The sequence below is a fragment of the Oncorhynchus mykiss genome, chromosome 23, assembly GCF_013265735.2.
Source record: "Oncorhynchus mykiss isolate Arlee chromosome 23, USDA_OmykA_1.1, whole genome shotgun sequence".
In the NCBI taxonomy this organism is placed as follows: domain Eukaryota; kingdom Metazoa; phylum Chordata; class Actinopteri; order Salmoniformes; family Salmonidae; genus Oncorhynchus; species Oncorhynchus mykiss.
The window spans coordinates 28079904-28092612 of record NC_048587.1 but is presented as its reverse complement, the minus strand read 5'-3'; positions in this window follow the sequence as shown (position 1 = coordinate 28092612).

Genomic DNA, 12709 nt, shown 5'->3' with positions numbered 1-12709 from the left:
AACCAAAGGAAAATTAAAAGAGGATCAGCGATGGCTAGAAAGTTGGTGACTCCGACTGCTGAACACCGCCCGAACAAGGAGAGGGACCAACTTCGGCGGAAGTCATGACAGTAAGTAACTTAGCTAGCTACAATTTCTTACACCTTTATGATAGCAAACAGGCTATCTAAAAATTGTGGTAATCTTTTGAGTAACGTTAACAGATTTATAATAACAATGGTTCGTTTTGAGTTCAAGTACGAAAATCTAAATTACTTAATGGATTTCAAGTTACTGAATGTTAACTTGCTGAACACTGACAGCTGTAGCCTACTAGTTACCCCACATTAGCTAAACAGTCATATACTGTAACTTACGACACTGCACTGTATATGCGTGTATTACTAGCACATATGTAAACATAATGTTAGGTTAAATTGGGAACCAATCTCTCTTATCTGAGTAACTGTCTGTTAATGGAGCCAAAGGTCTAACATTAACTTACACAGCGACTCTACTGTTGTAAAAGTTGTTCAGGAAACCTAAACCCGATGCTAAGCCTTAAAAAGTACTTCAAATATGATGCTTCGCCGATCATGAAAAGAGTTTGTGGAGCTGTGGAAACACTCTCTTCTTCTTCTGTATGTTCTTCTTCTTCTGTATCTAGCAACCAACGTTAACATTCTCTCTTCCTCATCCTCGATTTGAAAACATCAAAATAAATTATTATTTCAACAAGAGGTGAAATGAGATGTCAAACAGCATCAAACTGCCAGTAGCGAATAACATTTTGGGGTGGCAAATCAGATGTCAGGGGTGTCCAGTGCCACCCCAAACACCCCTCTGGCTCTGCCCCTGCATGGAAGCTAAAGACAGCAGCCTGCCGCAAAGCAGCCTACACTCCCAACGAGAGGCCCGGAGTGGATACAAACAACAAATAGTTTTGCTGCCCTGGATCCTGATCTTCCTGCACCTTCGTTACTGTGGCTACTCCTACTCCTTCCCCTACGATTTCGAAGGAACCTTCCGTCCCTGCTCTGGATTGAGCGGGGCTTCTCCATCTATCGGAGGCCTGCACCATCCTGTGGAAGTGGGCGGATTCCATCATCCTTCTCTCCAGCCGTGATTTTGGGCAGCTCCATGGTAAGAAATGTGACTGTTCCTGGTGCAAAAACAATGTCTTATCCCGGAGATTGAGTAAATTACATCACTAAGCTGCTCCCAAATGTATACTACACCAGGACATGGACATCGATTCTATCATGAAAGGCAGCTCTGAACAGTTGAAACTGGATTTAAAAGATGATTGACTCTCTGCGAGACACTAATAAAATACCCTTTATATCTGGCCCTGCGCCCTCTCTGAATCGTGACATTGAACACTTTAGCAGTATTCTTTCTCTTCACAACTGGCAATGGGATCATTGCAGCTCAATGGGTGTAACTTTAGTTGACCATTTCAATACCTTTTGGAGTATGGGAGCCACCCAAGACATTTGGGTGCCTGGACCCTTTCAAGGCATTATAAGGCTGCGTTGAGACGATGAGTTATCAATTACCCAAGCCCAGCTCAGTTAATCCCTAACATTGTGTCGCTGAGTCATCATAATGCTTTAGCAAATGTACATTATACCAGGGGTATTGCTAGACACAATGTAAGTAACCTAATGTATGTCCCTCTAACTGCCCTGACAATGCTGCCTATTGTATGCAGCAATCATGTATCTATGAACCAGATTTATGCTATTAACACTGAGGCAGTGTGCCCTAGTAGAAAGTCCACTGTGTGCAGCTCACCCTGCCCTGACATAAATAACATGAGAATATCTACTTCTGCTAAGCTTCCCAGTAAAGCAATGAAAACAAGCAAGCATCCCTGAAACGTGCTCAAAATAGCCCATGTGTACATACAGTGGGGCAAAAAAGTATTTAGTCAGCCACCAATTGTGCAAGTTCTCCCACTTAAAAAGATGAGAGAGGTACACTTCAACTATGACAGACAAAATTAGAAAAAAAATCCAGAAAATCACATTGTAGGATTTTTAATGAATTTATTTGCAAATTATGGTGGAAAATAAGTATTTGGTCAATAACAAAAGTTTATATCAATACTTTATTATATACTCTTTGTTGGCAATGACAGAGGTCAAACATTTTGTGCAAGTCTTCACAAGGTTTTCACACACTGTTGCTGGTATTCTGGCCCATTCCTCCATGCAGATCTCCTCTAGAGCAGTGATGTTTTGGGGCTGTTGCTGGGCAACACGGACTTTCAACTCCCTCCAAAGATTTTCTATGGGGTTGAGATCTGGAGACTGGCTAGGCCACTCCAGGACCTTGAAATGCTTCTTACGAAGCCACTCCTTCGTTGCCCGGGCGGTGTGTTTGGGATCATTGTCATACTGACAGACCCAGCCACGTTTCATCTTCAATGCCCTTGCTGATGGTAGGCTTTGTTACTTTGGTCCCAGCTCTCTGCAGGTCATTCACTAGGTCCCCCCGTGTGGTTCTGGGATTTTTGCTCACCGTTCTTGTGATCATTTTGACCCCACTGGGTGAGATCTTGCATGGAGCCCCAGATCGAGGGAGATTATCAGTGGTCTTGTATGTCTTCCATTTCCTAATAATTGCTCCCACAGTTGATTTCTTCAAACCAAGCTGCTTACCTATTGCAGATTCAGTCTTCCCAGCCTGGTGCAGGTCTACAATTTTGTTTCTGGTGTCCTTTGACAGCTCTTTGGTCATGGCCATAGTGGAGTTTGGAGTGTGACTGTTTGAGGTTGTGGACAGGTGTCTTTTATACTGATAACAAGTTCAAACAGGTGCCATTAATACAGGTAACGAGTGGAGGACAGAGGAGCCTCTTAAAGAAGAAGTTACCGGTCTGTGAGAGCCAGAAATCCTGCTTGTTTGTAGGTGACCAAATACTTATTTTCCACCATAATTTGCAAATAAATTCATAAAAAATCCTACAATGTGATTTTCTGGATTTTTTTTCTCATTTTGTCTGTCATAGTTGAAGTGTACCTATGATGACAATTACAGGCCTCTCTCATCTTTTTAAGTGGGAGAACTTGCACAATTGGTGGCTGACTAAATACTTTTTTGCCCCACTGTATGTAGCTTAAGAAACAAGGTTCATGAAATGAATAACTTGCTAGTAACAGATGACATTCATATTCTGACTATCTCTGAAATTCCCTTAGACAATACATTTGATTATACAGTGGTGGCAATACAAGGTTATAACATTTACAGAACATACAGAAATGCCAGTGGTGGAGGTGTGCTGTTTATATTCAGAACCACATTCCTGTACAGATTAGAGAGGATATCATGTTAAATACTGTTGAAGTACTATGGCTACATGTTCATCTGCCCCACCTAACGCCCATTCTTGTGGGAAGCTGCTACAGACCACAAAGCGCTACCCGTCAGTATCTGGATAACATGTGTGAAATGCTTGATAATATATGTGATATTCAACACAGAGGTATATTTTCTGGGTGATTTAAATATTGACTGGCTTTTATCAAGCTGCCCACCCAAGAAAAAGCTTCACACTGTAACCAGTGCCTGCAACCTGGTTCAGGTTATCTGTCAACCTACCAGGGTAGTTACAAACAGCACAGGAATGAAATCATCAACATGTATTGATCACATCTTTACTAATACTGCAGAAATGTGCTTGAAAGCAGTATCCTGACCCATCAGATGTAGTGATCACAATACAGTAGCCATATCTAGGAAAACCAAAGTTCCAAAGGCTGTGCCTAATATAGTTTATAAGAGGTCATACAGTAAGTTTTGTAGTGATTACTATGTTGTTGAAGTAAATAATATTTGTTGGTCTGTGGTGTGTAATGAGGAGCAAACAGACAATGTACTTGACACATTTATGAAATTGCTTATCCCAGTTACTAATAAGCATGCACCCATGTGGATTGATGAGGAATTGACAAATTGTATGGTTGAGAGGGATGAGGCAAAAGGAATGGCAAATACGTCTGGCTGGACAACCGATTGGCAAACATACTGCAAATTGAGAAGTTATGTGAATAAACTGAATACAAAGAAGAAGAAACTACACTATGAAACAAGGATAATTTACATAAAGAATGATAAAATAAAGCTTTGGAGCACCTTCAATGAAATGTAGGTAAAAAAGGCAAACTCAGCTCCATCATTCAATGAATCAGATGGCTCATTCATTACAAAACTGACTGATATTGCCAACTATTTAAATACGTTTTTAATTGGCAAGATTAGCAAACTTAGGCATGACATGCCAGCAACAAATGCTGACACTACACATCCAAGTATATCTGACCAAATTATGAAAGACAAGAATTGTAATTTTGAATTCCGTAAAGTGAGTGTGGAAGAGGTGAAAAAATTATTGTTGTGTATCAACAATGACAAGCCACCAGGGTCTGACAACTTGGATGGAAAATTACTGAGGATAATAGCGGATGATATTGCCACTCCTATTTGCCATATCTTCAATTTAAGCCTACTAGAAAGTGTGTGCCCTCTGGCCTGGAAGAAAAAGTAATTCCGCTACCTAAGAATAGTAAAGCCCCCTTCAGTGGCTAAAATAGCTGACCAATCATCCTGTTATCAACCCTTAGTTGAAAAAATTGTGTTTGACCAGATACAATGCTATCTTACAGTAAACAAATTGATGACAGACTTTCAGCACACTTATAGGGAAGGACATTCAACAAGCACAGCACATACACAAATGACTGATGATTGGCTGAGAGAAATTGATGATAAAAAGATTGTGGGGGCTGTTTTGATAGACTTAAGTGCAGCTTTTGACATTATCGATAATAGTCTGCTGCTGGAAAAATGTATCTGTTATGGCTTTAAACCCCCTGCTATATTGTGGATAAAGAGTTACCTGCCTAACAGAACACATATGGTGTTCTTTAATCCAGGTAGAATCAGGAATTCCCTAATGCAGCTGTCTTACTTTTTTCTATCTTTATTAACGACATGCCACAGGCTTTGGGTAAAGCCAGTATGTATGCCAATGAATCACCACTATACACTTCAGCTACTACAGCAACTGAAATGACTGCAACACTTAACAAAGAGCTGCAGATAGTTTCAGAATGGGTGGCAAGGAAGAAGTTAAATATTTCAAAAAGCAAAACCCTAAACTTCAACTAAATCTTGTGATAAATAATGTGGAAATTGAGCAAGTTGTGGTGACTAAACTGCTTAGAGAACCCTGGCTTGTAAACTGTCATGGTAAAAATGTATTGGTACAACAGTAGCTCAGATGGGGAGAAGTGTGTCCATAATAAAGTGCTGCTCTACCATCTTAACAGCACTATCAACAAGGCAGGTCCTACAGGCTCTAGTTTTGTCGCACCTGGACTGTTCAGTCGTGTGGTCAGGTGCCACAAAGAGGAACTTAGGACAGGGCAGCACACCTTGAATGTACACAGGGAGCAAACATTACATGTTAATCTCTCCTTGCTCAAAGTAGAGGAGAGATTGACTTAATCACTATTTTGTATTTGTGAGAGATATTAACATGTTGAATGCACCGAGCTGTCTGTTTAAACGACTAGTACACAGCTCAGACACCCATGCATACCCCGCAAGCCATGCCACAAGAGGTCTCTTCATAGTCCCCAAGTCCAGGACAGACTATGGGAGGCACACAATAGTACATAGAGCCATGACTACATGGAACTCTATTCCACATCAGGTAACTGATGCAAGCAGTAGAATCAGATTGAGAAAAAAAACAGATAAAATACACCTTATGGAACAGCGGGGACTGTGAAGCAACACAAACGTAGGCACAGACACATGCATACACACATGATAACATAGGCACACATACACATGGATTTTGTGTTGTACATACCGTATGTGGTAGTGGAGTATGGGCCTGAAAGCACACACTCAGTGTGTCTGTAATGAATGTAATGTTTTGAAAATGGTGTAGCTGCCTTGACAGCAGCGAATGGGGATCCATAATAAATACAAATACAACATTGTATTCAGCCGCATGTGACAAATAACATCTCATTTGATTTAGAGTTAGAATCTGATCAGTGTGCTGCATTTGGAATGCCATAGTGATTAAGGTCTTATAGCAGCAACGTATATGATGAGTGTGTGTGTATGTGTGTGTACGTACAGTATGTAGTGTATGTTTGTTTGTTTGTGTGGGTTTGTGTGAGTGTGAGTGTCAGTGTAGTGAGTGTGTGGATAGAGTCGTGTGAGTATGCATAGGGTCAGTGCAAAATAGGGTCAATGCAGATAGTCTGTGTAACCATTCGATAACCAATTCCGCAGTCTTCTGGCTTGGGGATAGAAGCTGTCTTGGAGCCTGTTGGTCCGAAGACCCGATGCCCCGGTAACGCTTGCCGGACACTAGCAGGGAGAACAGTCTATGACTGAAGTCTTTGGCAATTTTTCGGGCCCTCCTCTTACACCGCCTGATGTAGAAGTCCTGGATGGCAGGGAGCTCCGCCTCAGTGATGTACTGGGCCGTCCGGACCACCCTCTGTAGCGCTTTGGGGTCGAAGGCAGTTGCCATACCAAGGCCAGTGCTCACTTTCAGTAATGAGATTTCCTGGCCAAAAATATATCTCACTAGAAATGAAGGTCAACATGTTTATTGCTTTCTCTAAAGCTATTTGTATGACAAAAGATGCCAGAGCAATAATACTCGAAAACCAAACTTTTAAATCAAATATAACCAAATATAACCAAATACACACAGTATGCTTTATAAAGTCTGGAAACTGTTACAGCGTAATGTAGACCTACTATAATAGCCTCTGGATTGTAGACAACATGAGTCGTTTCTGTGTATGTTTGCACACAGTGTTATATCAGGTCAGTGTTGGAGAGACATACTTGGTAATGACCCCCTGTTGTGTTATTGCAGTGCTTTGATTAACAGAGAAAACAGATTAAGACAGCATCTGTTTTGGATGGTCTGTTTACAGTACAATTTAATGTAATTAACCTGAAAGGTAATCCATATACCGTCGTCACACAGCCAGTATAACCTCTATAACCTCCACTAGCCAACTAACAGGAATATAAATTATATCATGTAAAACATCAGTATTATCTCTATAATTTTCCTTACTTACAATTTGAGCATTATCTCTGTGCTTATCTGGTTCTAGGGAGGAGGAAGATAAGGATGACAGATTCTGTATCCCTTCTCCCCCTCCCATACTCAGCCCTAGGGGGAGTCACCCTGCATTAGCATCAGAGCCGTGGGAGGGGATGTCGCTGCGCCTTCCACACTGATCTGTGGCCATACCAGTCCATTTCTTGACTCCCCCTCGCTTCTCATTGCAAAGGCTCTTACTAAATGCACACATGTGGCCCATTTGTGTGTGTGTGTGTGTGTGTGTGTCATGTCTTCATACTGTATTGGCAGTTTCATCATATTGCTCACTCTGTTGCACTTAGATCACAGAGCCCACGTGAGACCAATGTGACAGATTGAAGGAGAGAGAGGAGAAAAACACACAGGGGGAAAAGGGAGTGACTTGACAAGTCAAAATAAAATATACATTTGCTACAGATTAAAGGGTGTATGTGTGTGTATTGGCTTTAGGCAGCCTGACATGGGTAGTTTAATGGGGGAGTGTGACCTTTATAGACTAGTGTTCGTATGTGTATTCAATGTGTATCTAAACATGTATGTGTCTATGGACTCCTTTAGTGGCCATCTAATTTACAACTCTCATCTTGGTCTCATCTGGACCAGAGAGCTAATTTAGCCTTTTCACAGCCATTGTGGAGACTGGCAGAAACCCAGTAGCAGTCCTCTTATAGGGCTTAACACTTATCTTACTGATGACTGCCCCCCTGGGGTGAACAGTGGACATGCAATGGTGTCACAGTCATCATGGGCCGCTGAAATCTCTGACTCCCGACTTCAGCGCGTTCAAGACAACTAGGAACTTTGGAAAAAAAACTAGCTCCGACTGGGATTTTAAAAAAAAAACGGTTATCCAACTAGGGATTTCAAGCCGCGAACTCAAGCCTCTTTCTAGAGCTCCGACCTTAATATCACAGACGTCATGATTTGACCCTGTTTTTTTCAGAGATCTCAGTTGTTTTGAAATTACCATTACAGTTTACCAACACAGATCATCTCACTGCTCATCTTTTACGCTGCTGCTACTCTCTGTTTATCATATATGCATAGTCACTTTAACTATACATTCATGTACATACTACCTCAATTGGGCCGACCAACCAGTATTAAAAGTATGTTAAGTTTGCTGACAATAAACGCAGTTGACAGTGATGGGACGTTTCTTTCTTTGCTCAGTTTATGTAAGTTGAAAACATTGTCTGTTAAAAGCACTTTTGAACGTGTGTTGGTGTCCCTAATGTTTTTGCTAAATGTGGGCCAACTAAAAATGTTAAATTCAGTTAACACTTTGATCGAAACGTTTAGTAAAACAAAGGCTATGGATCCAGTTACTATATTTTTATTTATTTATTTTTTAAATTTTATTTATCCGTTATTTTACCAGGTAAGTTGACTGAGAACACGTTCTCATTTGCAGCAACGACCTGGGGAATAGTTACAGGGGAGAGGAGGGGGATGAATGAGCCAATTGTAAACTGGGGATTATTAGGTGACCGTGATGGTTTGAGGGTCAGATTGGGAATTTAGTTGAATCAACTCATTATTATATATATTTTTTTACAGTGCATGCTTAGGGTCATGTACAAAAATACCCAGTTGACCATTATTTTTGCTACCATGGCTAGAAGAGATCTTTGTGACTTTGAAAGAGGGGTCTCAAAGGAGTGTAGGGTGTTTAAAGGGTGTGTGTGTGTGTACACTGTGTGTCTCATTCACCAGACCTCAACCCAGCTAACATTGAAGCTAGTAGGTTAGCTTTGGCTAAATGCAGATTCATACTACAGCATGTCATGCATGATGGCTAGCTATGACAATCAGTTTTGTACTGTACAGTGAGTAAAAGTAAAGATACCAGAAGGTAGCTGGTTCAAATCCCAGAGCCAACTAGGTGAAAATCTGCCGATGTGCTCTTAAGCAAGGAACTTAACCCTAATTGCTATGGATAAGAGCGCAAATGTGTCAGAGGATTTTAGCTCCACAGATAAATTATTAGACTGTATTAGTGATTTAAAAACTTGGATGGCTCACAACTTCCTCCAGCTAAATCAAGACAAGACTGTGGCACTTATTATTGGAGCCAAAGCACTGAGAGAGAATCCAGCCACACATTTTAATTCACGGGCAATAAAGATAAAACACCATCTAAACAACCTGGTTGTTATTTTATATTCTGAACTCAATTTCAAATCAAACATTAGGAATGTGACCAAAATAGCTTTTTACCACTTTTCTCTCTCAGGCTGATACAGAGAGACTCATCCATGCTTTTATTACAAGCAGGGTTGACTACTGTAATGCTCTCCTGTCTGAACTACCCAAGAAAGCCATTGACCAAGACCAGAAACTGTGGACAGATTTAAAAGAGATCTTAAAACACACTTTTTTTTAGCTTTGCTTTTCCTTAGGGTGTTTTTTAGTTGTTCAGTTTTTGTTATTTTGTTTTACGTTTGTTGTGTAGTAAATATTTCAAGTTTTATTTGTTATTTATTAGATTTTTCATGTGAAGCACATCACATTGCATGTCTGAAATATGCTGTATAAATAAAGCTTGGTTTGATTTGAATAGACTTCCAGACACTTTGAATCTGTTCTGGCAGTTCCTGGTGGCCTAACACCCTATTAAGACACTTTTGCAGTTACCTGTACATGGGGTACACAGCGCAATGAAATACTTACTTGCAGGATGTCATGTGGGAGTAAACTGAAATGAAAGTATTTCCGATTCACTTAGGCCCAAACATGATTCTGAATCACAAGGACGGTCTTGATTAAACTAAACTAAATGTAGACTAAATAACTGTGACCTTAGACACTGACAGTTTGACTTTGTGAGCCAGAGCTGATGAGGATAGAAACAAAGAAAGCACAGTTGCGTAACATACCGTGATTTCACAGTGTTCAGACCTCTGTGAAGCCAAGTGTGTTTGTAATGTTCTGACTAAACATTATCATGGCCAAATCTGATTATCCGCTCTAAGAATTTTGGGAATTATGTAAAAAAAAAAAAAAAAAAAAGTATGTAACATTAAAATCCACTGTATACATTTTCACACAAATAAATAACTTCTGCTGGTCCATTCATTACATTATATTCTATGATTTAATTTTAGATATACAGTTGAAGTCGGAAGTTTACATACACTTAGGTTGGAGTCATTAAAACTCGTTTTTCAACCACTCAACACATTTCTTGTTAACAAACTATAGTTTTGGCAAGTCGGTTAGGACATCTACTTTGTGCATGACACAAGTAATTTTTCCAACAATTGATTACAGACAGATTATTTCACTTAATCACAATTCCAGTGGGTCAGAAGTGTACATACACTGAGTTGACTGTTCCTTTAAACAGATTGGAAAATCCCAGAAAATGATGTCATGGCTTTAAAATCTTTTGATAGGCTAATTGACATAATTTGAGTCAATTGGAGGTGTACCTGTGGATGTATTTCAAGGCCTACATTCAAACTCAGTGCCTCTTTGCTTGACATCATGGGAACATTTTTTAAAATCAGCCAAGACCAAGCCAAGAAAAAATATTGTAGACCTGCACAAGTCTGCATCATCCTTGGGCGCAATTTCCAAACGCCTGAAGGTACCACGTTCATCTGTACAAACAATAGTACGCAAGTATAAACACCTAGGGACCACGCAGCCCTCATACCGCTCAGGAAGGAGACGCGTTCTGTCTCCTAGAGATTAATGTACTTTGGTGCGAAAAGTGCAAATCAATCCCAGAACAACAGCAAAGGACCATGTGAAGATGCTGGAGGAAACAGGTACAAACGTATCTATATCCACAGTAAAACAAGTCCTATATCGACATAACCTGAAAGGTCGCTCAGCAAGGAAGAAGCCACTGCTCTAAAACCACCATAAAAAAAACCAGACTACTGTTTGCAACTGCACATGTGGACAAATATCATATCAAGTTAAACAATTTAAAGGCAATGCTACCAAATACTAATTGAGTGTATGTAAACTTTTGTCCCACTGGGAATGTGATGAAAGAAATAAAAGCTGAAATAAATCACTCTCTACTATTATTATTATTACATTTCACATTCTTAAAATAAAGTGGCGATCCCAACTGACCCAAGACAGGGAATGTTTACTAGGATTAAATGTCAGGAATTGTGAAAAACTGAGTTTAAATGTACTAGGCTAAGGTGTATGTAAACTTCCGACTTCAACTGTACATTTCATTCATGTGGCAGCTGCCCAAAAGAACAGGCATAAGTGTTCTAAAAATGAAACCTCTCAAAAGCAATATACTGTGGAGACCAGGGTCGGAGTCAAATCCATTTGAATTTCAATCAAAGCATTGAAATGTTTTTATTTGTTATTTTATTTAACCTTTAGGTAACTAGGCAAGTCAAAGAAGTTGAATAGAAAGTACAGAGTATTTCTACAAAAGTCATACATTAAAACAGCGAAGCTACTAAGGTGACAAGAGGTTAGGTGATGACACTGTCTGGAAAGCCTTCCCTGTCTGGAACTATCCTCAGTGACATTTGCAGGGGAGGAGAAAATATTTTTGAATGCCATATTTTTAACTCTTATTTTTAGATATCACACCGTCTTCGTTGATGTCAAAAGGGCAGCACTGTTTACAGGACAGATGAAATATTTCTCTGTTGTTATTGAAGTAACTTATTTCAAATAGAGTAACAATTCCAATAGGTATTTCTTCTTCCCACCACGTCCATTGGACATTAACTATAGATTCACATAAATGCAGTGTTATGTTGTGTAACATAAACACATTCAGCTTTCTCTCCCCAGCATGGCTCCTATTCAGATAACGATGCTCTGTGAGATAATGAGGGGAATTATAGTCTACACACTATGCTTTAGAAAACAGTTAAATGAAGTCACCTGTTTCTAGGGTGAAAGGAGAAGATCCATTTGCAATGGATGAAAGATTTCTACATCAGAGACCATGAATCTGCTGTGGGAAAGAGGGCGGCAATGGGCCTCAAATTTTACAACCTCGTATAAAATGAGCATAATTAAATCATTCTGTAAGGTAAATAAGACATACCATAAATACATGAAACATAGTCCTACATACAATCATTTGAAATGTTAACACCAGTAAAAGGATTAACAATTATTTCCTCTTAATTTCTGTAAAAGCCTAATAAATAATTTAAAGAGGAGAGATCAACATCCGACGAACTTCTTCTTCACGTCTCTATGGATTAAAATGACATTTATGCTGGTCATTTATGAACATTTGAACATCTTGGCCATGTTCTGTTATAATCTCCATCCGGCACAGTCAGAAGAGGACTGGCCACCCCACATAGCCTGGTTTCTTCCTAGGTTTTGGCCTTTCTAGGGAGTTTTTCCTAGCCACCGTGCTTCTACACCTGCATTGCTTGCTGTTTGGGGTTTTAGGCTGGGTTTCTGTACAGCACTTTGAGATATCAGCTGATGTACGAAGGGCTATATAAATAAATTTGATTTTGATTTAAAGAGCATGTTCTGATATTAACCATTAAGGCTATTTATTACATAAATGCTTTTTGTAATTTAGCTCAATATACTGGTAGGCCAAGTGGAGTGTTTTTG